Here is a 24,613-nt window from a genome sequence, read left to right on the forward strand (position 1 = left end):
GTGTGTGCAGAGGTCTGTGGCTGTACAGGCAGGAGGAGGATGGTGGACGTTCACCATTCTTTCTAGGGGTAACTATGAGAAAACACACTCCCAGGGGAGAGGCAGCTAGCCTTCAATGGGATCTGCACATGACACACCGACCTCAGGCAGCTCTGTATCTTCAGGCCTAAGGGGTTTTATTTTGATTTTTATTGATTATTATTGATTCTTTTGTGTTTCACATCATGCACTCAAGTCCTGTTCTGCTCATCTCCCTGTCCCCTCATATCTGCCCCTTGCTCTTACAACCTTCCCCCCAAATAAAACACACACACACACATACACACACACACACACACACACACACGTACACACATACACAAATACACAAAGACAAAGCATAGAAAACGTCACATCATGGAAGCTGTGGTATGTCCTGCGTGTCCCATCCCTTTGCCCACACATCTTCACTTGCAAATGTTCATTGCAATGAATCATTGGTCTGATTTGAGGGCTTCAGTGATACCATCAATATTGGATCCTCACCGGGACTCCTCCCTGTCATCCTATTGCTGCCCTGTGTCATGGAGATCCTGCGTTTTTGGATTAATAGAATGCACCCCAATCTTTCACAGATGATATAGATTTTGAGGTGTGCCAACTCAGAGCCCTAGATCTGGGCCTGGTGGCAGCTGAGCTGGTCACCCCCAAGTTCTCCCTTATCCTCATCACCAGGGCGAGCTCTCCAGCACTGTTCCAGCTGGCAGGCCTAAGTCTTAGTCCAAACCTGTGGTCAACTAGCAGGTAAAGGACTCTGGGGTTTGGGAAGTATATCTGACAATGGGCACTTAACTTGGCTGGGCCCTGGGAACAGGCAAAGAATTTGTGCACTGAAGGGAACCCCATGGGCTAAGTGAGCTGTCCCTGGCACCTGCTGGGAACAGGCTGATGGGTGGGGAGTGGGCTGAGTGCCCAGGAATCCAGTCCATTGCCACAGCCAGTGCCTCAGGTCGGTGGCCGGCCAGTGTCTGCTCAGCCTCCGTCAGTCAGGCGCCACAACTGAGACTTCTACTGGAGGAGTGGGCACTGCTCTAATTTATTTCATGCTTGTCTTAATTTTCAATTTATTTTTTCATTTAATGTTTTTGTTGCATCTGATCTATGATCACATGGTTCAGAAATCAAAAGTTTAATAGGTGTGGGTAAAGTCAGCTTCCAGCTGGTGTCCTGCCACCTGGCTGCTCTCCGGAACCAGGGCTACTTACTGTTCAACAGCAACAAGTAACAGCTTTATGTATGAGAGATCTTTTTCCAAGTAAAGGCCCTCTTCTGTGTCAAACACACATAGCAGGCTTCTCTCACTTAACCTTGTTTTTAGCCACTTTTCCATCTAAGTGTAACTGAGAACAATATACCACCACTTCCTTCCAGTGGGGGTGGGGGTGGGGAAGGTATAACACCCAGGTTAAGGTGTGGCTGTGTTTTGGGCGGGCCTCATGGCTTGCCACAAACAGCCTTTCCTAGAATGTCCCCTGTGCATTCCACCAGCGGGTGGAGAGCTCTGTAGAGCTATGGGGTCTACTTGATTTACAGTCCTCTCCACCCCATCGATTTCCTTTTGATCCTGCCTGGTTGCTGTAGACATTACCAAAAGCAGGAAGTTGTAATTTACAGTTGTTTTGCTTCAATTGCACACTCTCTTCTTCAAGTCTGTCAGCTTTTCTGTCATGTAGTTGGGACTCAGTTAGGTGTGCACACATTTATAATTATTGGATCATTCAGATGAATTGACCCTCCACATAAGACCCTCCTCCACACACACACCTTTTATTTTTTAACTTCCACATATATATTTTGTTTTTAATTTTTGTACCATATTCTGTAGCTATGTATATATGTGGTGATTGTGTCTGGGTATGTACACATGAATCCTTGTGCCCATGGAGACCAGAGGCATGGAATTCCCCGGTAGTTGGAGTCACGAGCAGTTTTAAGTTGTCTCATGTGGGAACTTGGAATTGAAGTCAGGTCCATGGGAAGAGCTGCAAGTGCTCTTAACCACTGAACCATCTCTCCAGCATCATCTACTTCCTCCCCTCTACCCCACTTTTTAAACCCTACTGTTAGGACTTGGGTGTCAAATGTTCACAACAGTCTCGTGTCTTTGAACACTTGGCTCCCAGCTGGTGGCACTGTTATGGGACATGGAACTCTTAGGAGGAAGGGCCTTACTGGGGGAAGTGGCCTTCTGGAGAACAGGCCTGAGGTTCTAGCCAGGCCTGGCTTCTTCCCCGAGTCGCTCTCTGTTTTCTGATCTGCCACAGGTGATGTCTTGCTCCCTCTGGTTTGTGAGCCTTGTCTCGCTGCCCTGGACAGCAGATCTGTTGTACTCTATGGAAGAGCAGGGCAAGCCCACTCTGCTCTTGCTCCTGATGTGGGAGGAAACACTTGCACATTTTCCTCACGATGATGACAGTGGGTTTGTCTTACGGTCCCCTTGCTATGCTGAGGCCTGTTCTACCTACATCTACTCTGCCCAGGGCTTTTGTCACCAAGGGATGTTGAATGCATCAGATGCTTTTCCTACATTTGTTGAGATGATTAAGTAATTTTTGTCATTTCTCCTGTTAAGATGACATGCTATGTTGGAATACTATTCCATCCCTGAGAAGAAACCCATAGATCGTTGGTGGTCCTCTGGGTGAGCCACTGAGTTTAACCCATTGGTATTTTGTTGGGGATTTCTGTGTCTTTGTTCACCAGGAATATTGGTCTATAGCTTTTTTTTTAATTAAATTTTTTGTGCCCTCTGGTTTGGGTAATAGAGTTAACTGTCCTCACACAATGGGTCTTGAAAGGGTTTTCTCCCTTTCGACTCTGTAGAATACTGTGAAAAGCATCATGTTAGTTCTTTAAAGATTTGTTGAGGGTCTGTATTATGGTTCTGATAATAAAGTAGTCCAAGGAGCTCAGTTTGAACCCCTAGCACTCACATAAGAAACTGGCTTTGATGACACACATCTGTAACTCCCATGGTGGGGAAGCAGAGACTGGAGATCCCTGGAGTTCCCTGGGCACATGATTTAGCTGAATGCTGAACTCTAGGCTCAGTTAGAGACCCCGTCTCAAAGAGTAAGATGGTGAGTGTCTGATGTTTGCTAGAATTCATCAGAGAAGCTATCCAGCTCCTGGATTCTGTGCATTGGGAGACTTTCTTATTGTCCAAATCTCATTGTCATCTATCTGCTCAGGTTTTTTTTTTTTTTAAAAAATCTTATTTCAATTTTAGGAGATCATTTATGGCCATATATTTGTGCATTTATTCTAGGTTATCTAATATTGTAATACTATATCACAATTTAGTTTTCTAAGATAATCTTTAATGAGTCCTTTAATTCTTGAGTATCTGTTGTGATGTCTCCTTTTTCATCTCCTTTTATCTGGACTTTCTCTTTTCAGGTGAGTCTAAAGTTTGTTTGCTTAATCTTTTCAAAGAACTGTTTATTTCATTATCCTATTTGATTTTTGATTTTCTCTTCATTCTGCTCCATGTTAATTATAGGTTTTATTTGTTCTTGATTTTCTAAGTGCTTGATGTAACTTTAAATTACTTATTTGATTTCTTAAAAATCCAGACGCTTTTGCTATAAACCTAGGGCCTTATGGTAGTCAGAACTTTACTATTAAGCTGTACCCTAAGTTTACCTTGCTTTGAGTTTTGTACAAGATGTGCAATTAGCTCTATTGCTCTGTCTAGCAGTTTAGTTGGGAGGGCGATGTATCTGCATTTCCCCTCAAAGATCAGTTATCCAGAATCAGGGCTATTTTGGAGTTCTCTGGTCTGTTCCTTCCTTTGTTCTGCATGCTGTGTGTCACCAGGGTACCACAGTTTTCATTAGCAGAGCTTTGGAGTTAGTCTTTACTTGAAACTTTCTTTTAATCAGTGTTTGTGTACTGGACTTTCCTCATTCTCTTACATTAAGCCAACCTGTGCTCTTACTGTTGAAGTGAGTTTCTCGTAGAGAGCATACAGTTGTGCTGCTTTTGCAACTGTTGTGGTCACTTGAGTTTTTTTTTTTTTTTTTTTTTTTTTTGAGACAGGGTCTCTGTATAGCCCTGGCTGTGGTAATCTGTCTTTTAATTTACATATAATGCAATGCTTTAAAGTTAATTTATTACTGAGAGGTAAGGGCTCAATCTGCCATCTCATTTTCTATCTACTTCTTTGCCCTTTTTGTTTATTTTTCATTTCTTTTAACCTATATCCTTTGGGTCGATTGATCAATTATTGGAATTCCATTTTTATTTCTTTGCAAGGCTGCTTAATTTCCAAATGGTTGAAGATTCCCCAAATTCAATTTAATTTCTTCACAGTTAGAGAAGAAAAGTTGTAAGATTTCAGTTTTCAGAATATTTTGAGATTTGACATATGGCCTGGTGGAACTTTGTCCTAAGGGATGTTCTCTCTGAGCCTGAGATGAATCTGTAGCCGCTTGGATGAGGGTTCTGTCACTGTATCTCTCCATTTATAGTGTCATTCTCTTATTCCCCCATGCCATTATTGAACTGTCCTTCTCTCTTTGTGTCCATTTTTTATTTAAGGCTCTTAGAAGCGACTATGTTTATAATTGTTATATCTTCCTGGTAGACTGACTCATCTGTCTCTACAAGGTGCTCTTATTTGCTTCTAAAGCTGAGTTCTCATCTCCAACTGTTATTGTAAAATTGTCTATTGTTCTCCTAACTGGAATTTTTACTTCTTGTACCTTGAAGTGCTTGCTTAGTATCTACACATTTTTATTTATTGCATTTTTTTTGTAGTTGAAGATTGTATTATCCTGATACATCTACCGTTGACTCTAGCAATATTTTTTTGCCATAGAGTTTGGTTGTTAGTTTATTTTCAATATAGTAATGAAACTTCTCGGTTCTGTAGCTCCAGTTCTTATAGTGTGGGCTTCTCCCTGTTCCCCAAAGCCTGTTTGTCTTCCATTGGAGTTCTCCTTTTCTGTCAGTCCAATAGTCTTTGTATCGAGTGTTCAGAACACTCATTCTGTGTAATTACCAATTTATCTCCGGTTAAGTTTGCCACTTTTAAAAAACGTTTCATGCGTGCAAATATTTTTTTGCCCATGTGTGCAGCTGTGTACCACATATACACCGTGGCTGCAGAGGCCAGTAGGGGTATTGGAGCCCCTGGAAGTGGAGTTGACCAGTGGTTGTGAGCCACCTCGTGAGTGCGGAGAGTCCAAGCCACAAGCCTCTGCAAGAGGAGCAAGTGCTCTTCACCACTGAGCCATCTCTCAGGTCCATCTGTCTCCTTTGATTTTTTCTCTACTGGTTTAATTTTGTGTTAGACAGTTTATTTTACTTATCATTTGTTTGTTCACCATTTTAACTTCTCCATTGAGTTTTCCTATCTTAAGCTGTTTTTCTTTTCTTGCATATGTATGTGTGTAGTATGTGTGCATATACGTGTGTGTTTGCATGGATATGGGAGCACATGTGTGTGGAAGTTGATGCGAGGTGTCTTTGTCCTTTGCTTTCCATTGAACCAATTCCAGCTACTCTAGCTAACAAGCCTGAGGAGCTAACATGACTGCCTGTTTCTTTTTTATGTGGGTTCTGGGGGAGCTAAACTCGTTACTATCTATGTAGGAAACATTTTATCCACTGAATCACCTCCCCAGTCCCTTTATTTTTCTAATTGTTGCTCAGTGTATTTTAGCATGCACCGTAAACAACGACAATTCACATCAATGTAATTGACTGACTTAAAATGAGTAAGACATGAACTTTGTTTCAGTGAAGGCTTGTGTCTCCTTTGCATTGTTATTTCCATATAATTTGTGTAAAAATTTCTCTATATTTTACATTTTATACTCACAATTTGGTGTCTGTTGTAAACCAAACAATATAGTGTTATGGTTTTATAATTATTATTATCATCACCATCATCAATGGTGTGTGTGTGTGTGCATGTATATTGCACTCATGTGAGCATAAGCACTCGTGTGGAGATCAGAGAACAACTTTGCAAAGATGGTTCTCTCCACTGTTCTAGGCTCACCCTTAGAACCAGCTCACTGCCCTAATATTGCTTTATACATTCGTATGCTTTGATGGTGGGGAAAGAGGAGACCGGTACTATCACGGGACAGCGCTCATCCAGCATGCAGAAGCCCCAGGTTCTACCCTCAGCACTGGGAAAAAAGAAATGAGAAATGCATTTTTAGAGTAAAGTCATTTGTTTACCATTTTTGCTGTTTTCTTATTGCTTCCTGGGGATTTTTAGTAACATCTAGAGTCATTTCCTTTTTGCTTGAAAGACTTCTTACAGAACTCTTTTAAGGCAAAACATTCAGCAAATGCACTCTCTGAGTTTTTGTTTACCTGGAAATGTTTTCATTTTGATGGGAAATCTGGAGGATAGTTTTGCTGGGTATAGAAGTCTTGGCTGGAGAGATTCTGCTTTCATCACTTGGCTCTGTCTCTCCCCCTCATAGTCTCCTGTTTCTGAGGAGAAGCCAGTCATTGTCATACTACAGAACAGGACTTTTCTCCTCCCCTCTGCTTGCATTAAGATTTTCTTCCTTTTTTTCTTTTTTTTCTCTGTTACAAGAGTTTGATGATCTTTCTCTGTGTGTTGCTTTGGATGTTTCCAGTGGGATGCTGAACTCTTTGGATATACAGTGTATCTGTTATTTGGGGAGTTTGGACCATTTGTCCTCCATTTCTCTGTTCTTTTGTTTCTGCTGTTTGGAATTCTTGTTACAGAGTAGTGGGTCTTTGAGGTGCTGCTCATTTCTTCTCATTTCTCCTCAGTCTATACATGTTCAGTTCCTCAGCTGGAGTGCTCGCCTGGCTTCTCTCCATGTTTGCCGACTCTTTTACTTGTGGTCTCAAATCAGCTGTTGAGCTTATCCAGTAACTTTTGTTTTATTTCAGTATTTGCATTCTCTGACTTAAGAACTTCACGTTGTTTCTTTTTAAAGGTAATTCAAATCTCCTAATCAATATACATTTCTATTGATCCATTATTGTCATAACCCTTTTTAGTTCTTTAAATATACTTTATTTTCTTTGAAGTTTTTTTTTTTTTTCAGCTAAGCAAATTCAAGGGACACCCACCAATTTTTATTGTGTTGGTGTTTTTCTTCCTGAACGTGGATTGTACTTTATCATTTTTTTCATGTCCCACAGTTTGCTAAACATTTTAGACACTATAGTAACTCGGTGTAGCCAATCAGCTTAAGTCACTAGAGAGGACTCCTGAGCATATCTCCTTACAATGCAAGCTTCGCACGTTGCAGCCTCAGTCACCTGTGCTTCACTTTTAGTAGCACATCACAGTGGGGCCCATGGTGGGCAAAGCAGCTCACTTTGTTATGGCAGTATCATCTTGTGTCCAGTTGTCTTAAAAGCCATCCAGCAAAGCCAAGCATGGTGGAACAGGGCTATGACCTCAGCATTTGGGAGACTGAGACAGGAGAGTTATGAGTTTAAGGCCAGCCTGTGCTACATAGCAAGACTGTCTCAAAAATAAATGGATAAGTAGGAAATAAAGCCTCTTGTCCAGCAATTGCATAGGTTTTTCTGGAGCACTTTCCCCTGGCATGCTTTTCTAATAGGCTGTCACAGTCTTGTATTAATTAGCTCTCCATTAATATGAAAAATACCTATTATAATCAATTTTAAAAGATAAAATGCTTCTTTTGGCTGACAATTTTAGAGTTTCCAGTTTCTGGTCAGTTGGCCCAGTTGCTTTTAATCTAACAGTGTGGTGGGGAAGCCCTTTTTTCTGATTTTTAGGATGGGGGAGAGGAGAGGAAGATACCAAGGTTCTCCTATTCCCCACCAAGGGCACATCCTCACCTTCTCCTGCTGGGGTCCACTTCTCACAGTCTTACCACCTTCCAGTGGTGCCAAGCTTGGATGAAACCTTCAACACAAGGCCTTGTGAACACTCCAGATGCAAAACACAGCATCCTACCCCAAGAGCTGCCTGCTCTGGATGTCTTCCCATCACCCCATCTAAGAGGAGTCTCCCTGGCTCTGCATCACACCTACCTCTGGGATTGTTGGTGATGTTTAACTCTCCATGAGAGGAAACTGCCAGTGTAGTAACAGTGTGTTCTCGTCACATGGGACATGCGGGGCAGGCACCATGATGCCACAGCACATGAACACAGCATAGCACACAGCACAGAGGGAGCCATGAGTGAGCATGGAGGCCCACCACCTCAGAGCACCTTCATATAGTGCCCTTATGGAAGCTTGAGGACTGGGATGGGACAGATAGGGGCACTGTGTGGACAGATTCAGACCTGTCTAACTCCCTATTCTGTTTTTCTTTCTTTTGTTTGTTTGTTTGTTTGCTTGCTTGCTTGCTTGCTTTGTCTTGTTTTGTTTTATGACCCAGGAGTGAATAAAACTGACTGAATTCCATACTGTTTTGAATAAACTGTTGTTGAGTTTGCTATGTATTGTAATGCTAAATACTGGCCCTGGTGGCTTCAGGGACAAGAATCCCCACAGTATACCAAGGGATGCTATGTGACCTTGCTCCTTACCCCTGACTAAGATTAAATAATTAGTGCAATGAACTATATATCCTATATATACCTGCTGGATTACATATGATATTCAATTATATTCTATCAGATCTACTATAGAATACAATTGAATATTTTATACAATCTAACAGATCCTTCCAGGTAGAAACACACAGGGGCAGGCTAAAAGCTCTGGGAGCAGCAGCTGTTACTTACGATAATGATGTGCTTCCTGAGGAAATAATGTACAAATACAACTAGAATATAACATGGTATACATATTAATTCATTCATTCTGACACTATAGAAATAACACATGCTTCATTGTTTTTATGGTAAAAAGCAAACAAACAAACAAAAAAACCAAAAAAGTCCGTGTATATTTAGAATTATCCATCTGGACTCAGTTTAGAGGATCCCAATCTTGTTGGCAACATCTTGTTGGGTATTATAATCAGGAGCCAAGCGAACATATGCCTTCTTCTTTCCATCGGGCCTTATCAGGGTATTGACTTTGGCCACATCAATGTCATAGAGTTTCTTGACAACCTGTTTGATATGATGCTTGTTGACCTTGACATCCACAATGAACACTAGAGTGTTGTTGTCCTCTATTCTCTTCATGGCTGACTCGGTGGTCAGTGGGAATTTGATGATAGCATAGTGGTCAAGCTTGTTTCTCCTGGGCGCACTCTTTCGAGGATATTTTGGCTGCCTCCAGAGCCGCAGGGTCTTGGGCCGCCGGAAGGTGGGTGACATTTAGATCTCCTTCTTTTAGTGGCTGTGGATGCCTTTCAGCATCGCCTTCTTAGCTGCCAAGGCCTTCGCTTTGGCTTCAGCTTTGGGAGGGGCAGGAGCTTCCTTCTTCGCTTTCAGCACCATCTTGGCGAAAAGGGTGGCCCAGCCTAATTCCAACATGCGGAATTTTGGAATTTTTTAAAAATTTATTTTATTTAATAATTTAAAAAGTTTTTAAACATGTATGGATGTTTTGTCTGCATGTGTGTAAGTATGCCACATATACCTGTGCCTGGTACCTGCAGAGGTCAGGAGAGGGTGTCAGAATCTCTGGAATTGGAACTATAGACAAGTGAAAGGCGCCACATAGGTGCTGGGAACTGAAGCTGGGTCCTCTGTAGAGAGCAGCAAATGCTTTTATCTGCTGAGCCATTTCTCTATTCCTTGTTTTTATTCCCTCTTCTTTCTCTCTCCCTCCCTCCCTCTCCCTCTCCTCCCCCTCCCCCCCCCCCCTCTGTATGTGTGTGTGAATGTATGTGGGTCCTCTCAGAGGCCAAAAGAGGGCCTCTGATTGCCTGGAGCTGGAGTTACAGGCATTTGTGAATTACCCAATAAGGAACTGAACCCAGGCCCTCCGGAAGAACAGCAAATGCTCTTAACTACTGAGCACCCTCTCCAGCTCCCCGTCTACATGCTTCATTACATAATCGTTCCTGCCCATCTGTGAGGTGTTGGTTTCAGGGTCCTCCATGGATTCCTAACCCCACAGCTGCTCAAGTCCCCCATCTAATGTAAGGTATTTGCACAGAAACTCTAAATGTTCTCCCACGCACTTATAAGCAACCCTGGGTGGCTTGGAGCACACAGTGTGAAGTCAAAGGACTTGTAGATGGCAACTCTGCTGCGTTGTTCAGGGAGTGCTGACAAGAAGTCCGCATGCTCAGAGCTGAGGCTGATACCAGTTTTTAAAACAGTGTCTCACCTGCAGTTGGGTGAGTTGCAGATACAGAACTGGGGTTGTTACACAGCATCATATAACTTAGCATGCACAGAGTGTGCCATTGGGCGACAACCTATAAGTCTAGCCTATGATTACAAGCAGGTGAAGGGGGTCAGCAGCTACCTGCAGCAAGCCACCTGCAGCATGTTGTGGCATACGCCCAGTCTGCCACTCCCATGAACTTCTAACCTTCAGTAGGCAGGTGAGTGCCAGCTTCCTGTGGGATATGAGAGGTGTCATTGACCTCTGACACTAAGACGAAGCTTATCTCTGGCTCTGGTCCGGAGACCATCACTGTGCCTCTGGGACTCAGCTCCTCATCTGCACAAAGGAGAAACAAGCTTTTGGGTGACTGCATGCAAAGGGCTGAGGAAGTAACAGTTAATGAACACCTTTGGGTGTCACTGGATTTTTACCATGAAGCCCAGTCACCACCGTGCAACTTCTGTGAAATAGTGTGGCTTGCGCTTATAACCCACACACCCCTTTGTTCATGTACATGCCAGACTGCTCACAATGCCACGGCAGTATACATGCGAGGGTAAATGCTGCTCCCTGTATTGTGTAGCGATAATGACATGGAGAAATGCTGCTAAATAGCTGTTATGCTGCATTGTGTGGATAATGACATGGAGAAAGGTCCGCGCATGCTCACTGCAAGCTTATAACCCATATGCAGTGCGTGCTCTCAGGCTTCTTTCCCATTTATGCTGCTCAGGAAACCCTGGAGTATGGGGGTAGCCTATGCTTAGAGTTTTATAGCCAGGACTGGTGCAGCCACTCCAGCCCAGGATGCTCCACACCTCTCTCCTAGGGATAGCAGTTGGATACTCATGCTTTTGGGTGTGTGTGTGGAGCGGGGGAGAAGCTGTAATCTTGCCAGGGTAATTCTGGATTTTATAGATGAGGCCATTCAAAATGTGACAAAAATGCCAGTCCTGGCCCCACGCTGTGCTCAGGTGTGCCTGCATAGCAAGGGTGGTTCTCGCTGAGGCCAGCTGCTGTCCTGACCCAGGTGTGGAGCCAACACCTGGCTCTTCCTCTAACACACACCTCTCCAGTCTTGTTTTCATGACGTGGTTTTCTCGAACAAACAGGATCATTTGTTCCAGAAACCAATGTATGCTCGGGGAATGAAGGAGCGAGTGCGTGGTAGCTTGTATGTGATCCTTCTGAGGGCATGAGTACAGGGAGCCAGAGACTACTGAAGACCACTGTAGGCCCAGCCCAGGCGGTACCAATCCACTTAGGGCTTGTTTTCGGAAATCGTTACTTCCTGCAGCTCATCTCAGGCTGACCTCTGTCAGGAAATGTAGAAACGCCGCCTTGAGCGTGTCCTGTGAGCATCTGCACCTCCCTGGCCTAGTGGGACCTCTGCAGGAGGCTGCTGTTATTTATGGAGCAGGCCCAGTGACAAGGGAGCAGTCTGCCCAGGAAGCAGAGGTGCTATTTCGTCCCTAACCCGACCTGCATCACAATGCCTCGGGGAGCATTTCTCCAGGAGGGGATGGGGTCAAGAGCCCCCACGGAGACTTTTCAAAGCCATAATAAAGATATCAGGAGGTTGATCTGTCAGGTGGACCCTGCTAGGCCATCAAGGGGGCGGGTGGATGGAGCAGAGAAGGCCGGGCTGAAACCAGATGTTGTGCTTCCTGAGAATAGACATGTCAGCTCTTCAGGGCTGTCAGGTGCCCCCTCATTAGCCCATCAGCCTCTCAGAAGCCACAGCACACTGACATCTCACTCAGCATGACACCTGGCAGGGACCCAGGTCCACAGCCATCCATTCACTGTGGCCAGTGCTTCTATCTTTGCAGAGGAGGGGAGGAGGCTCCAGGGGACCTGACTTGCCTCAGTGGCAGAGACTGGAGCAGGTGACAGTCAGGGGAAAAATCATCAGACTTCGAGCTGTGGAGATTGCCTGAGTGTCACCAGCCATGTGTCCTTAGCCTGCACTGGCTCCTCCTTGCCTTGGAATTATCCTTCTTCTAGGCACATCTGCTTCTTAGCAAATGGAAATTTGATAAACTATCTTAAAACACACCCAGGGAGATTTCACACAAACGCCCATCAACCTGTGCAGTGTGTGAGAGGTAACACTAACAGATCTCAGTTCCTCTGTCTCTGGGCCTCACCTCTGTGTTCTTGGTTACTAGGTGGCAAGACCAATATGGAGAGAGTCAGAGACAGACAAGTACCAAAGGCTGGTTTTCTTTGTAATGATCAGGACAGAAGAGAGGATTACCTGCTGTGTCAAGATTATTTAACTCCAAGCCCTGTCCTATGAGTACCTGGGCCCAAAGATACCACATGCTCAACACTCACACAGGTGACTCTGTTAGCAGCAGTCCACAAGGTTTTACTAACACAACAAACGCAAACACACACACACACACACACACACACACACACATGCACAAATAGTGGTGGTGACTCTTGGGCAAGCACCTCTCTCTTTCCCAGGTAGGATATAAGAAGATATTCATGTACCTGTCATGAATGAAACGCACAGTAGGCTCTCAGCTCATGGGTTCTCTTTTGCTTCTAAGCAATGCCTCTGTGATGTAAAAAGAGCCATGCATTAGTGTTTTCTGAGCACCAGCACACAGTAGGTGGGCAGGTGCTTCATTTGCCTGCCTGGAGAATACCCATTTAGCTCAGGGAAACTGAGGCTGAATATATGTCATTCACTCAAGTGCCAAGATGTGCTCGGGAGAGCCAGTAAACTAGCGGCTTTTCACTGGCACTAGGTGTCACTGGGACTTGGCTTGGAACAGGGAGACGGAGGCCCAGCAAGGACAACCAGAGCCACTTAGCCTTCCCATGGTGCCATTTCAGATGCAGGGAGCTGACTCCAGCCCCGGAGAAAGTGAAGCCTGCCTTGAAGCCCTTGAAAGAGTCTGGGTACAGATGGACGCCAGACCCATTGGATCCTTCTGCCTCTGCGGAAGAGCAGGAGGGAGGAGGACATGAACGCCTGCCGAGGTTGTTCTCTCGCAGGGCGCTCCTCAGCCTAGACGCTGTAATTATGCTGGGTAATAACAGGTCCTGTATCTCCTATGCCTGTCAGGGGGAAGAATCCATCTTATCACTAATTGCAGGGTTGGCGGGCTCTGAATGTCTCTTTCCGCTAGCCTGGGCCTTTCCTGGGGGGAGCTGGCAGGGCTTTCTGAGTTAACACTGCCTGGGCCCGGGTGCAGGAAAGGTTGAAGAAGGGTGAGGTGAGCTACAGGAGCCTCCTGAGAGGTGAGGCAGGAGTCTCCCTCGTTCTGGTCCAAGCCTGCAGCTCTGCCTGAGCTTTGACACAGCTTCTTGGTCCATCTTCCCTGCTGTGTCCCTTACAGTCGGGAAACATGCAGCTGGACTGGCATCATGTCCCCTCCTTTGCTTTACACCCCCACTGCTCTCACTTCTGTGAGAAACAAGACAAAGCTCTCAGGAAGGCCTGCAGGCCAGCGTCATCAGCCTTGACCTGTAAGTGTCCTCCAGCCTGCTGGCCTCCCTCTGTTTCCAGAGTACCCAATGAATGCTGTTCCGCCTGCCTGTGACACTGCCTGCATCTCCACAGCTTCCTGGCCTCCTAAGTCCTGTCGTGGACGCTCCCTTCTCGGGAATGCACTCCAAAACCCCCCAGTGCTCGCTGCCCACCTGTCCTGCTTTATCTTGTTTTTCTTGTTAGCTCATCATCTTCTCAACCACCATATATTTTACTAATTACTGTCTCCCCCACCCTACGAGGCTGTCAGCTTCATGAGTTCAGAGGCTGTCTTCTGGCTGGTTCACTGCTGTAGCCCTACTACCTCAGACAGTGCTCATCACACAGTAGGTGCACACTGCTAACCCAGCTGGCTGGCCTCAGTGCTTGCTGGTTCCCTGCTGCGACTCAAGTTGTTGCTGTCAAGAAGGCTCTCATCAGGCCCTTTCCTCCAGGAGGCCAGCCAGGACTCCAGTGCACCTGAGACACTGTCAGAGGCAGTTCTTTTTCTAGATACGACCTATGTCCGAATCTGTCACCATGGACTCCTCTGGGGCTGGGTGATCCTCCTCTGGGTCTCTTAGAAATGTCTGAGCTTGGGATTCCAGTAGGAATGAGGAGGGGAAGTCAAGGGCTAGGTGTGTTGAGGAACAATGCAGTAAGACAGTGAATAGCAGGCCCTGAATTTAATCCAGAGTGCCTGGTGACCAGGCCATGTGCTGAGCTCCCACACACCCATCTGCCAATGACCCATTAGGCTGCCCAAAAGGCACTGCTCTCGACCTCTCTGTTGTACCCCACGCAGCAGTTCCTTTAACCAGTGAGGCCCAAAATTTGGGTAGCATCCTCTGGTTTGAATATGATCTGTCCTCTCGAAGTCATATACGTAAGTGGGGTGAGAGGCGGCGGGGCTTTGAGGGGTGGGGCTTAGTAGAGATTAATGATGTTCTCACGGGACTGGGTTAGTACCGTGGATTGTGCTAAAAGGAGGCAACCCATTGGGCTTTGTCCCTTTCAAGGGGGTTGTTTTTCTGCTTTCTGCTGTGTTGTAACACAGCACAGGGTCACCCCCAGGTATAGCCGTGCACTCTTGGACTTGCAGCCTTCCAAACTGTGAGCTCCTTAATCAATTACCCAGTTTCCCGTGCTTTATCATAGCAACAGAAGATGGGTTAAGACATAATTGCCCTTAGCAAAAAAAAAAGTTCTAGATCTCACTTCCTGAAATCTATTCATTTTTAAAGCATCTACTAGCTTTAGTTTATATTTGTAAAATTTGTTTGCATTTACTGTTTAAGTGATAAATACTGAAGATTTACCTTTGTAGGGTATACAGAATAAACAGAGAGGAGAAAGACTGGGGCATTCATTCATACGTGTTAGTCTGTCACTCAGTGATGTCCCTACACAGACTCTGGGACTGACATCCCTTTCCTGAGGCGCAGTGCTCAGTGAGCTGATGTTCCAGGTGCTGAGAGGGTCAGCACCCAGGTTGCCTTGTCTTTACTAACTGTGTGTCCTTGGGGAAGTTGCTACACCTCTCTGAGTTATAGCTTTGCCATTTGTGAAGTGTGGATGAGGACGCTAGTCAGTGTATCACAGAGAGGAAAATGTAGTCACAAGGCTGAGTGTGGAGACAGGACAGCAGGTCTCGGAACCCCCTGAGGGTGGCAGGGTTTGGGGAGTAGTTATGGCTCAGTCATGGGGAAAGCAGACTATCTGGTAAGAAGTTATCAGAGGTTTGCCTGTAATCAGCTAGCTGTGACGAGACAGTCTACATGGCCGAGGTGTTATTGCCACCTCTAAAATGTGCGAAGGGGCCTTTCTTTTTCTTTCCCTTTTCTTTCTTTTCTTGTGGTACTGGGACTGAACAGAGGCTCTTATACATGCCAGGCACATGTCCTGCTTCACCAGATCAGAACAGAATGACGCCAAGCAGCTTGCTAAATACGTACCTAGGGTCTTGACGTGAAGTGGAGTGGAGTGGAGTGGAGTGGCGTCTGCCTTTACATGGTTCTGGTGTCAGAACCCATGACTGCCTGGCTTTCTGGACAGTGAAAGAATGACTCCACAAACAGCCAAAGGCCATGAAGCTGTGCAGCAGAGCCCCACAGCTGCAAGGCTCTTCATGGGTTCTACCTGTCAGAAGCAGAGCCGGCCTCAACCGTCTGACACTAGTGGGTTGCTGGCCAGAGCAACTTTGGGCTTTAACTGCTCTGAAAGGTCCATTGGGCCGGCAGAGTGAATATGATTGGGCAAAAGTAAGACACTCATGTTCTCACTGTTGTCTCTGTAACAGCACACACCAGGCAAAGTGTCCTGAAAATCAACTGCAGGAACCTCATCCCAGCATTTCCCAGATGACAGACAAAATCTGATGACTCAAGGATCTTCTGAGATGTTATTGAGCCCAGGACCATTTGTGGTATAACTGAGAAGTGAATTCAAACAGCATTTATGTCACTCCCTCAGGACGGGATATGACATCCCTTATGGCCAGTCCCCAACTCCAGCAGAACCCCAGTGGCCCTCTTATCTGGGTGCCTATCCCATGGCTGTCAGTACCGAGTGGGGCTTCTCTCATAATTGAGAAGGTTGAGTAAACCCTCATGACTTCAGCTTGTTGGCGGGATGCAGAATTCAGCTCTGTATCTTAAAGACATTCAGTCAGCATGTTAGCGGGATGCACATCCCAGCCCTGTATCTTAAAGACATCCAGGTACACCCCTCTTTTTGAGTGGTCCTCCTAGAAGAGCCAACTGTACTATCTAGGGTGTCTCTGACTGTCCAGTTGTCTGTAATAACCTTTGCAGCAATGCTTCTTAGCCCTTTGCAGAAGCTCATATGGGGAATCCAAGTCACAGGGACTCAGAGTGGGCCAGGGTGCTGCTGTGTGCCTTATATCTCCCAGAGAGCCCAAGGACTCTGAGAGACAGATCTGGGACCAGCTAGCTCTGGCCTATTTCCTTACATGTTGGGTGTCCTTAGCCTGTTAAATGTCTGGGGGCAGGGCTTTAATGTTGCTGTGGCTCTGACAGAATGATTTATCACCTTGTAGGTCAGGGGATGGAGATATCTGCAAACATCTACGGAATGTTACCAGTGGTGTTTTTAAGAGGCCCCCTCACTAAGTAGGGATACACAGTAGCATTGTAGCAGCACCAAGCCAGCAAGGAGCCAGGTGTCCCATCTTGAGATTAGAGTGAGAGAGGGCATGTTGGCAGCTGGCAAGGCAAGCCTGGCTTCTCTTCTGGCATGTCTTGGCCCTTGGTTTCCATTCATTCATAGATAGTTTGTATCTTTTTCTCTGTTTTTTTTTTTTTTAATTGTGAGTCACTTCACATTCCATCCAACTTATTTTAAATTGTACAGTTCCATTTCTGTACAGCTCTGCCATGGCAGAGATCACTCTCTCTGAAAGTAACCCTGCTATTAGCAGTACTCCTCGTTGCCCCTAGCAACCACTGACCTGTTTTGTGTGTTGATAAATGTGTCTGTTGCTAACATTTCATGCATATGAAATCATACGCACACACATACATACACACACACACACACACACACATACACACACATACACATATACATACACATACATGTGGCTTTTGTGCCAGGTTTTAGAGTAGCTTAGTGTTCTCAAGGTTCTTTGTCTGGACATGTGCTATGCTTAATGACTTTTCGTGCCTACATAATATTTTATTGTGTGACTCCATCATTCACCAGTGGATAGACATTTGACTTACTTGTATATTTTGGGTACTGAGGATAATGGTGTGCTGAACACGTATGTACAAGCTTTTCTATGAAGCTGTGTCTTCAAATCTTTTGAGTGAACAGCAGGGAGTAGTAGACATGGGTTATGTGACAACTTTAACTTTTATGCTTTGAGGAACTGCCCAACCTTTCCATGTGGGCTGTACTACTTCATGTTGCTACAAGGAGCATGTGAGGTTCTAATTCCTGTATTCTTGCCAGCATATGCTGCTGTCTGTCCAGTGATGACACTCACTCTTGTACGTGTGTTGTGTAATATGTGTTGGATTAATATTTCTCTTATGGCTGATGTTTTACATCTTTTGTTTATGGGGTCTTTTTTTGGAGAAGTTTCTGTTCAAATTGTTTTTACATTTTATTTTTGGTTTTGTTTGTTTGTTTCGTTTTGTTTTGCTACAGAATTGTGAGAGTTCTGTTTTTGGATACTAGCCCTCCATCAGATAAATGCTGTGGCTCAAATCTCTTTTGAGGCACTGAGTTCATAATTTTGATCAAGTCTAATTCACTGGTGTTTCCGTTGGGTAACCTGTGCTAAAGGAACTGTTGCCTAACCCAAGGTTACAACCCTTCTCTTGAATGTTCTTAGGGTTTTTATTGAACTTGCATTTATGGCTTTGTCCCATTCTGAGTTCATTTTCAAGTGTGATATGAAGTGGGTTCCACATCTGTCCATTTGCAGGGTGGAGAGCAGTTGTTCTAGAAGCAGCTGTGGGCAAGCATGCTACTTTGTCACCAAACTGTCTCGATGTCCTTGTTTGAAGACTGTTGGTGATAGATACAGAACTTTCCTATCCTGCCCTGCACTACTGTGCTGGCCCATGTGCACCTACCACTGGGGATATGCACCTACCACTGGGGATATGCACCTACCACTGGGGATATGCACCTACCACTGGGGATATGCACCTACCACTGGGGATATGTCTTGAAACTTTACAGACCGGTTCCATTTCATGATCACACTAGACACTCAGTCCCTTGCATTTGTCAATACATTTTAGAATCAGCTTGTCAATTTCTGCAAAAGGTACAACTAGATATTTTTATCTGGATTACACAGAAAGTATAGAGCAGCTGGCTTTGTTGCCATGGTGACAGTACCAACCATTTTTGCATCATGGCCACAGGCTGTCTTTTCCTAGTCCTGTTCGACAGTGGTTTGCAATTTCCAGATGTAAGCTTCAACACCTTCTGTTCATGGTATCCATGTGTGGCTTATTCTTTTTGTGGCTTACTCTTAAGTGGAATTGTCTCTAGAATTCCTGTATTCTGAAAGGGGAGGGGAAAGTTTGGGGCTAGAACCCAAGTGTTCTAGGGAAGTGTGGTCAGTGTGCTATGCTGGAGCCCCAGAACTCCTGTTGCTTGCTCCTGCTGTGTAAGAGCACACCTGAGTGTTATGTGCTGTTCTTTTTTTTTTTTTTTAATAACTTCTCTTAATTACATTAGCTCTAATTTTCTTACTCTTTTTAAAAACCAAATAGAATAAAATTAATCTGTCAAATTCACCACGTAAATTAGTTGGGATTTTGTTTCAAATTGTATTTAGGGTTGAACAAATTCTTTTGCACCATTAAATGTCCCTCCCCATGACTATAAACTGTTTCCACAGTGGGCCATTGTTAACGTTTCTGACATCTTTCAGTACACTTAGTTCTCTGGGGCCGACATCGTCTGTGAATTCCTAGGTCGTCTGTATTTTCATATATTCTTGGCTTTATGATGATCTTAGAAGATAATCTTTTGGGATGGTTTTTGTTCACATATAGTATACTGCTAGTGTTTATATTCAGCATGTTGTCAGTAATTTTTCTCATTTCTTATGTTGAGTTTAGTAATGTATCTGTAGGTATTTTATTTTATTTTATTTTATTTTATTTTATTTTATTTTATTTTATTTTATTTGTATCCCCAGAGGGGATTCAACCAAGGGTTAAAATTCCTCTGATTCTGAGAATTTGAAGGCAGGGAAAAGGAAGAGGGTGAAAGGAAATACCAGTTAAGTAAGATACTTGCCTGCCTGTGAGATCATCCTGCACTCTGATCCCCAGGTCCTCACTGTGGCCTGCATCACCCTCTTCTGTGTCTGCTGACCTTCATCAGCAGGGTGGAGTTTAGTGGCTACCAAAGCTTGTCTTCACTGGGCAGAGGCGGGACTTAAGAGTGCTAGGCAGCAGGCTTGCTGCAAGACCCTCGTTTCTCCCAGTAACAGCTGTGAGGGACACTTACTGCAGTGAGCTGCTACCATGCACTGTTGGAGAGGGTGGGTTTGTGTTTCCACTCCTCCCAGAGGATCTTGAAACACTTGATGCAGAGATTTCAGGGGCTGCCTGATCTACAGGCCTGCTAGACTGAGTGAGGAGACACAACCTTCTAGCAAGAGCCAAAACTCCCAATCAGGAGCTAGGGCCTGACAGAAGGAGGCGGGGCTATGCCTTGCAGAGCTCCTGGTCCTCCACTCGACCCCATCAGTCTTACACCACCCCAGGGCTCATTCCATTCTCCTGTGGTCTTTGCATTCTCACCATGGTCCCACTGGGTGCTTAGGACTCTGAAGCTCAGAGAGACAGATGAGCCATTCAGTGACCCAGCAGCCAGTGGCAGAACTGGGGCAGATCCCAGAACTTAAGCCCTAAGTGCCTCTGCACCAAGCAAGACAAAGAAAGAGGGAAAGTATTCTGCTTGGGTTCCCTCAGAATGCCCAGGTCCTGGTTCTTTCTAGCTTCTTAGCACATCTCTTTTTTTCCAATAAATCACTTCATTACATTTGTTTGGCCCAGGCTCATACCAAGATGTTCCTAGTACCCGGACAAAGGTGTGATGAGTAGAGGCTTAAGGGCACAGGGAGATTTTTCTGTGTCCTCGCAGCCCTGACACCAGACCTGGCACATCAATGCATCTGAGAGCATTTACTAGGATCAAAGACCAGTTGGTACCTTTTGCCCTGCATCAGAGAGTCCTTGTGCGTGAAATGTCACAAACCTCACCACGATCCCTGTGCTGGCTGCTTCTATGGCTCCCAACACAGAGAGACCAGGTACTAAAGGGTAGATGGTCTGTCTCCTTGTTTCAGATCATGGCACAGGCAGTGGGCAGCTGAGCCAGAATTGAACTTGGGTGAATACTCCAAACCCAGCCTCTTGACCTATGTGTGTGAGTGCAGGTGTGTCAAGGCTTTCTTGCTTCATCTTCATCTCAGATTTGAGAATCGCAGTGAGGAGTCTAGCACAGCACCACCCTGCCTCACTTCTCACTCACTTCCACTCTGTGTTCATGTTCTTTTTCCTGGCACTGCTGCTCTTTGTTTGGAATGATTGCCATTGTCCGGCTCTTCTCCACCAAGCTGTCTGCAACAGGGTCTGGCTTCTCTGAGGTCCACTGCTGCAAGTTACCTTCCAAAGCAACTTTCTCTCCTTTGCCTAGAGAAAATGGTCCCCAGCTCGTCCTCAACCTTGCTGGCCCAGTCCCTGTGGAGACTAAGATGGTATCTGTCTCCTGATGGGACTCTGGCCTTTGGTGACTTGGAATCATTGACTATGGGTTCAGGGTGATGACAGTCTCCACCCATCCCACCCTGGGGTCACCTGCCAGGTACATAGCTGTGCAGGCTGGGCTCATATATGCATGCCTGAGTGGAGTGGCGTAGTTCCATGCAGTGAGTTCTCTTGAAAACAAGCTGACTGCTGCAGCTCAGAGCTGCTAAGAAAAATGCCTCAAGGTCAGCGACACAATGTGAGGAAGGAGGGCTGGCATCTTTTTTTTTTTTAATGCATTTAGAATGTTAACAGTAGATAGATGCTATTCGCTCTTTCTCATTTAAAGAACCCAGACTCCTCAGTGTGGTGTTTAATTCAGGCAATAGGCTCAGATTGAGCTTGGCCAATTTGAGTAGCCTTACTCTCCTTGACCAGGCCTGGCCCAGGGAAGGATGTGTGACTTCATTTGGCCTAGAGGATTTAAGGGAAAGACTTCTGGGGACTCCTGGGTGTGGTTCACTCCAGAGAGGGATATTCATGGAGCAAGACCTTCCTTTTCTCTTTGCTTGACTGTCACCATGACTGGGTGTGGTATTGGAGCAAGAGCAGCTGTCTGTGACTATGAAGGGAGAGGTTCAGGCATGCACAGTGTAAGCCCTTCAGCTGGCTCAAAGTGTTACCTACATGACCTCCAAAGTTCTTGTTCTGTTGCTAGATAGCTTTGATTGCCAATGTGACAATAACCTGAGTCACCTGAGAAAGGAGTCTCAATTGAGGGATTGCCTAGATCAGATTGGCCTATGGACATGTCTGTGGGGAATTATCTTGATTGCTAACGGATGTATGATAGCCCAGTCCACTGTGGGTAGCACCATTCCCTAAGCAGATATAAGAAAGCTAGCTAAGCATGAGCCTGAAGTGGACCAGCAGCAACATTCTTCTATGATTTCTGCTTCAGGCTCCTGTGTGGTTTCCTGACCTGTAGACTGAAATAAACCCTTTCCTCCCCAGAGCTAATGTGAGTCAGGGTGTTTTATCACATCAACAGAGGTGGAACTAGAGCAGCCACCCTAATGTTTTAGGCAAAACCTCCTATCTGTCAATGAAACCCAGGTTCTGGGTCCTGAGCATTGATTCCCCTCAACCCTCAGGCAACTGAAAGAGCCAGGTGGTTGGGCCCCTGGTAGGTAGCCTCTGGTTCACTTAGTACCTTCTGTTTCCAACAGGAGCCCACTCCACCGTCATCTCTGTACACCAGGGAGGGGTGAGAAAAGGCCAGGGCACTTCCAGAGACCCTGCAAGCCCATGTCTTCCTGTGGACATTCTTGCATCTTCAATGGTCTACCTTCCCCAGTCCTCAGGAACTCAATTCCCCAGACTCCTCTGCCTGCTTGTTCTGTGAATGACATCCTCTCTCTGTCTAAATGTCCTGTCTGCTAACTTGTTCCTCCCTGGCGAACAGTTTTTCACCATCACACCTCAGTGTGAGACCAAATGCCTGTGCAGTGAAGTTTCGGCCTACGTCCACGGGTCTCTGGTCCTGCCCATGACTCATCCCCTTGTCCTGTAGTCTGTCTCGTCATCCATCGGGTTCGTTAATCCAAGGCCCGTGTCTCATTTCTAAGTGTTTCTAATCCAGGGATGGAAGGGCTGAGAGCAAGGTTAACATTGGTCTTGGATAGTTACATGAGAGGGGGTGTGGATGAGTGGCTGGATGAATAAATGTGCTCACATATGAAACCCAGAGCAGAGGAGGCTAGGGGGCTCTCTCCACGGAGAGTGTGGCCCTGGTGATGCTGTTCAGTGGCTGCTGCAGGGACAGCCGACTGCAGAGCTGGGCTGCAGCTTGCTCCTGGAAGGGCAGGTGGAGGCCTGCCCACTGGCCTCCTGCCTTCTCTAATCTCCTCTCCCTGCATCTGGGCTGCTGCAGGCCGGCCCGCCCTCCCTTCTCCTCTGCCTCTGCCAGCTGAGTTATCCCCTCTGCCATCTCCTTCCCCAGATGCTTGGGGGCTGGGGCGGGACTCAGGAGGGAGACAGGTGATGGCCCCACCACTTTGGGAAATTAATTAGCTCTGTTCTGCAAATCACTTTGAAGATTTAAAAAGGGGGGGGTGCGGGGAGGGAGTGGTTGTGAGAAGGGAAGTAGAGAAGAAAAAATGCTCGCCTGCCCTTTCTTGGGAAGGTCAATATCCAAGCCTTCACGTCTCTCCTTGCCAGGCTCCCATTCCACCTCATATCTGTTCCCTAAAACAACCCAACTGCTAGAAGCCAGGCCCTCTGTTGACTGTTCAGGAAAAGGGTATTTGTGTTCTGTCTTTTGGCCTCCTGGGGAAAAAAGACTTCTCTTGTGCTGGCCTTGGGTCTCAGATCTACCTGAGGGTCTGACTAGAAACCCTTGGCTACCGCCTGATCATACAGCCCGTGTCTCAGCAGAATGTATGAACTGGCATGGGAGAGGTTCTCAGGCAAAGCCCGCAGCCTTTCCTTCCACCATGGACAGAGTAGACAGTCCTCACAGCTCAGGTGGAGGCGGGCCTGTAGTCTGGGTCTGGGAACTCAGCTGCCTCCCTAGGGACCACCCAATCAGGCTGCATGCCGCTTCAGGGCAAACGCCTGCTCAGAGCCGCAGCACAGCTGAGAGCCCTGGGTGGGGTGCACACCAACTTCCTGCACCCTAAGAAAGTCCTCATGCTTACCACCAGGCTCCAGGGAAGCCACATGGTGGCTCTGAGGCTCCTCCTCAGACCCCTGGGCTATCCTTTGGGATGCCCCAGAATGCTCCCCACCACTCCCCCACCCCACCCCACCCCCGCCCTTGCCCAAGGCAGAAACTGAAGCTGCAGAGGCTGGTTCAGGCTTACTGAGCGTTAGCTGGGTTTTCTGCTTCAGCCCCAGCTGGGCTGGAGGAGGGTGGCTGCCTGGCACGCAGGTGAGGTTTGGCAGAGCAATGGTCTGGAAGCTTTCATAGGGCTTCAAAAGTTTGGCATGGGCACATCAGGAGGGATGATGCTTCCCTTTTTGGGGACCCCACCCCCGCAGGTCTTGGCATACATGCCAGGCAACAGGTGGGGCTCAAAACCATCTTGTTTATGGCTCCAGGTGAACACTCATGGGCCCCCCACTGAGGGGGGAGGGGGAGGAGGCTGGGCTTCAGCCAGGGTGCCCCATCCCTACTGCTCCTCAGCCTCGGCATCCTGGGAAACCAGAGCTTGCTTGCTCTCTCTCTCTCTCTCTCTCTCTCTCTCTCTCTCTCTCTCTCTCTCTCTCCAACCTGGGCTCTGCACTCTCCAGTTGAGTCTCTTTGGCCTAGGAAGATTGATTTCCAAGCGGTTGGCAGGTGCCAGGCCTTGAGGGACGCTGTAGGGTCCTTGGACAGAATGGCCATGCTAGGTTTGAGCCTAGCTCAAATGGCTAGCTTGGTCTGAGCCAGGCTCTTGCCTCTGTGAAATGGAAACAGTGGCTGCTGCCAGGGTTGCTGAGGAGGGGAAAGGACAGGCAGAAGAAGCAGCTATGGTGTAGCTCTATTGTGGGGTCTCTTATGACTCTGTGCAAGGCTTGAAGCAAGGTGGTGAGGTGCTATGGATCCCTATAGGGAGCTGAAACGGCTGACTGCTTACTC

At 46.4% G+C, this 24,613-nt stretch overlaps 1 pseudogene; it reads right to left on the reverse strand.

Moving 5' to 3' along the window:
* Positions 1–8,942: 8,942 nt before the first annotated feature.
* On the reverse strand, positions 8,943–9,416 carry LOC110317188 (annotated as a pseudogene).
* Between the last annotated feature and the right edge of the window lie 15,197 nt (positions 9,417–24,613).

This window comes from Mus pahari, chromosome 2, assembly GCF_900095145.1.
Source record: "Mus pahari chromosome 2, PAHARI_EIJ_v1.1, whole genome shotgun sequence".
Classification (NCBI taxonomy): Eukaryota; Metazoa; Chordata; class Mammalia; order Rodentia; family Muridae; genus Mus; species Mus pahari.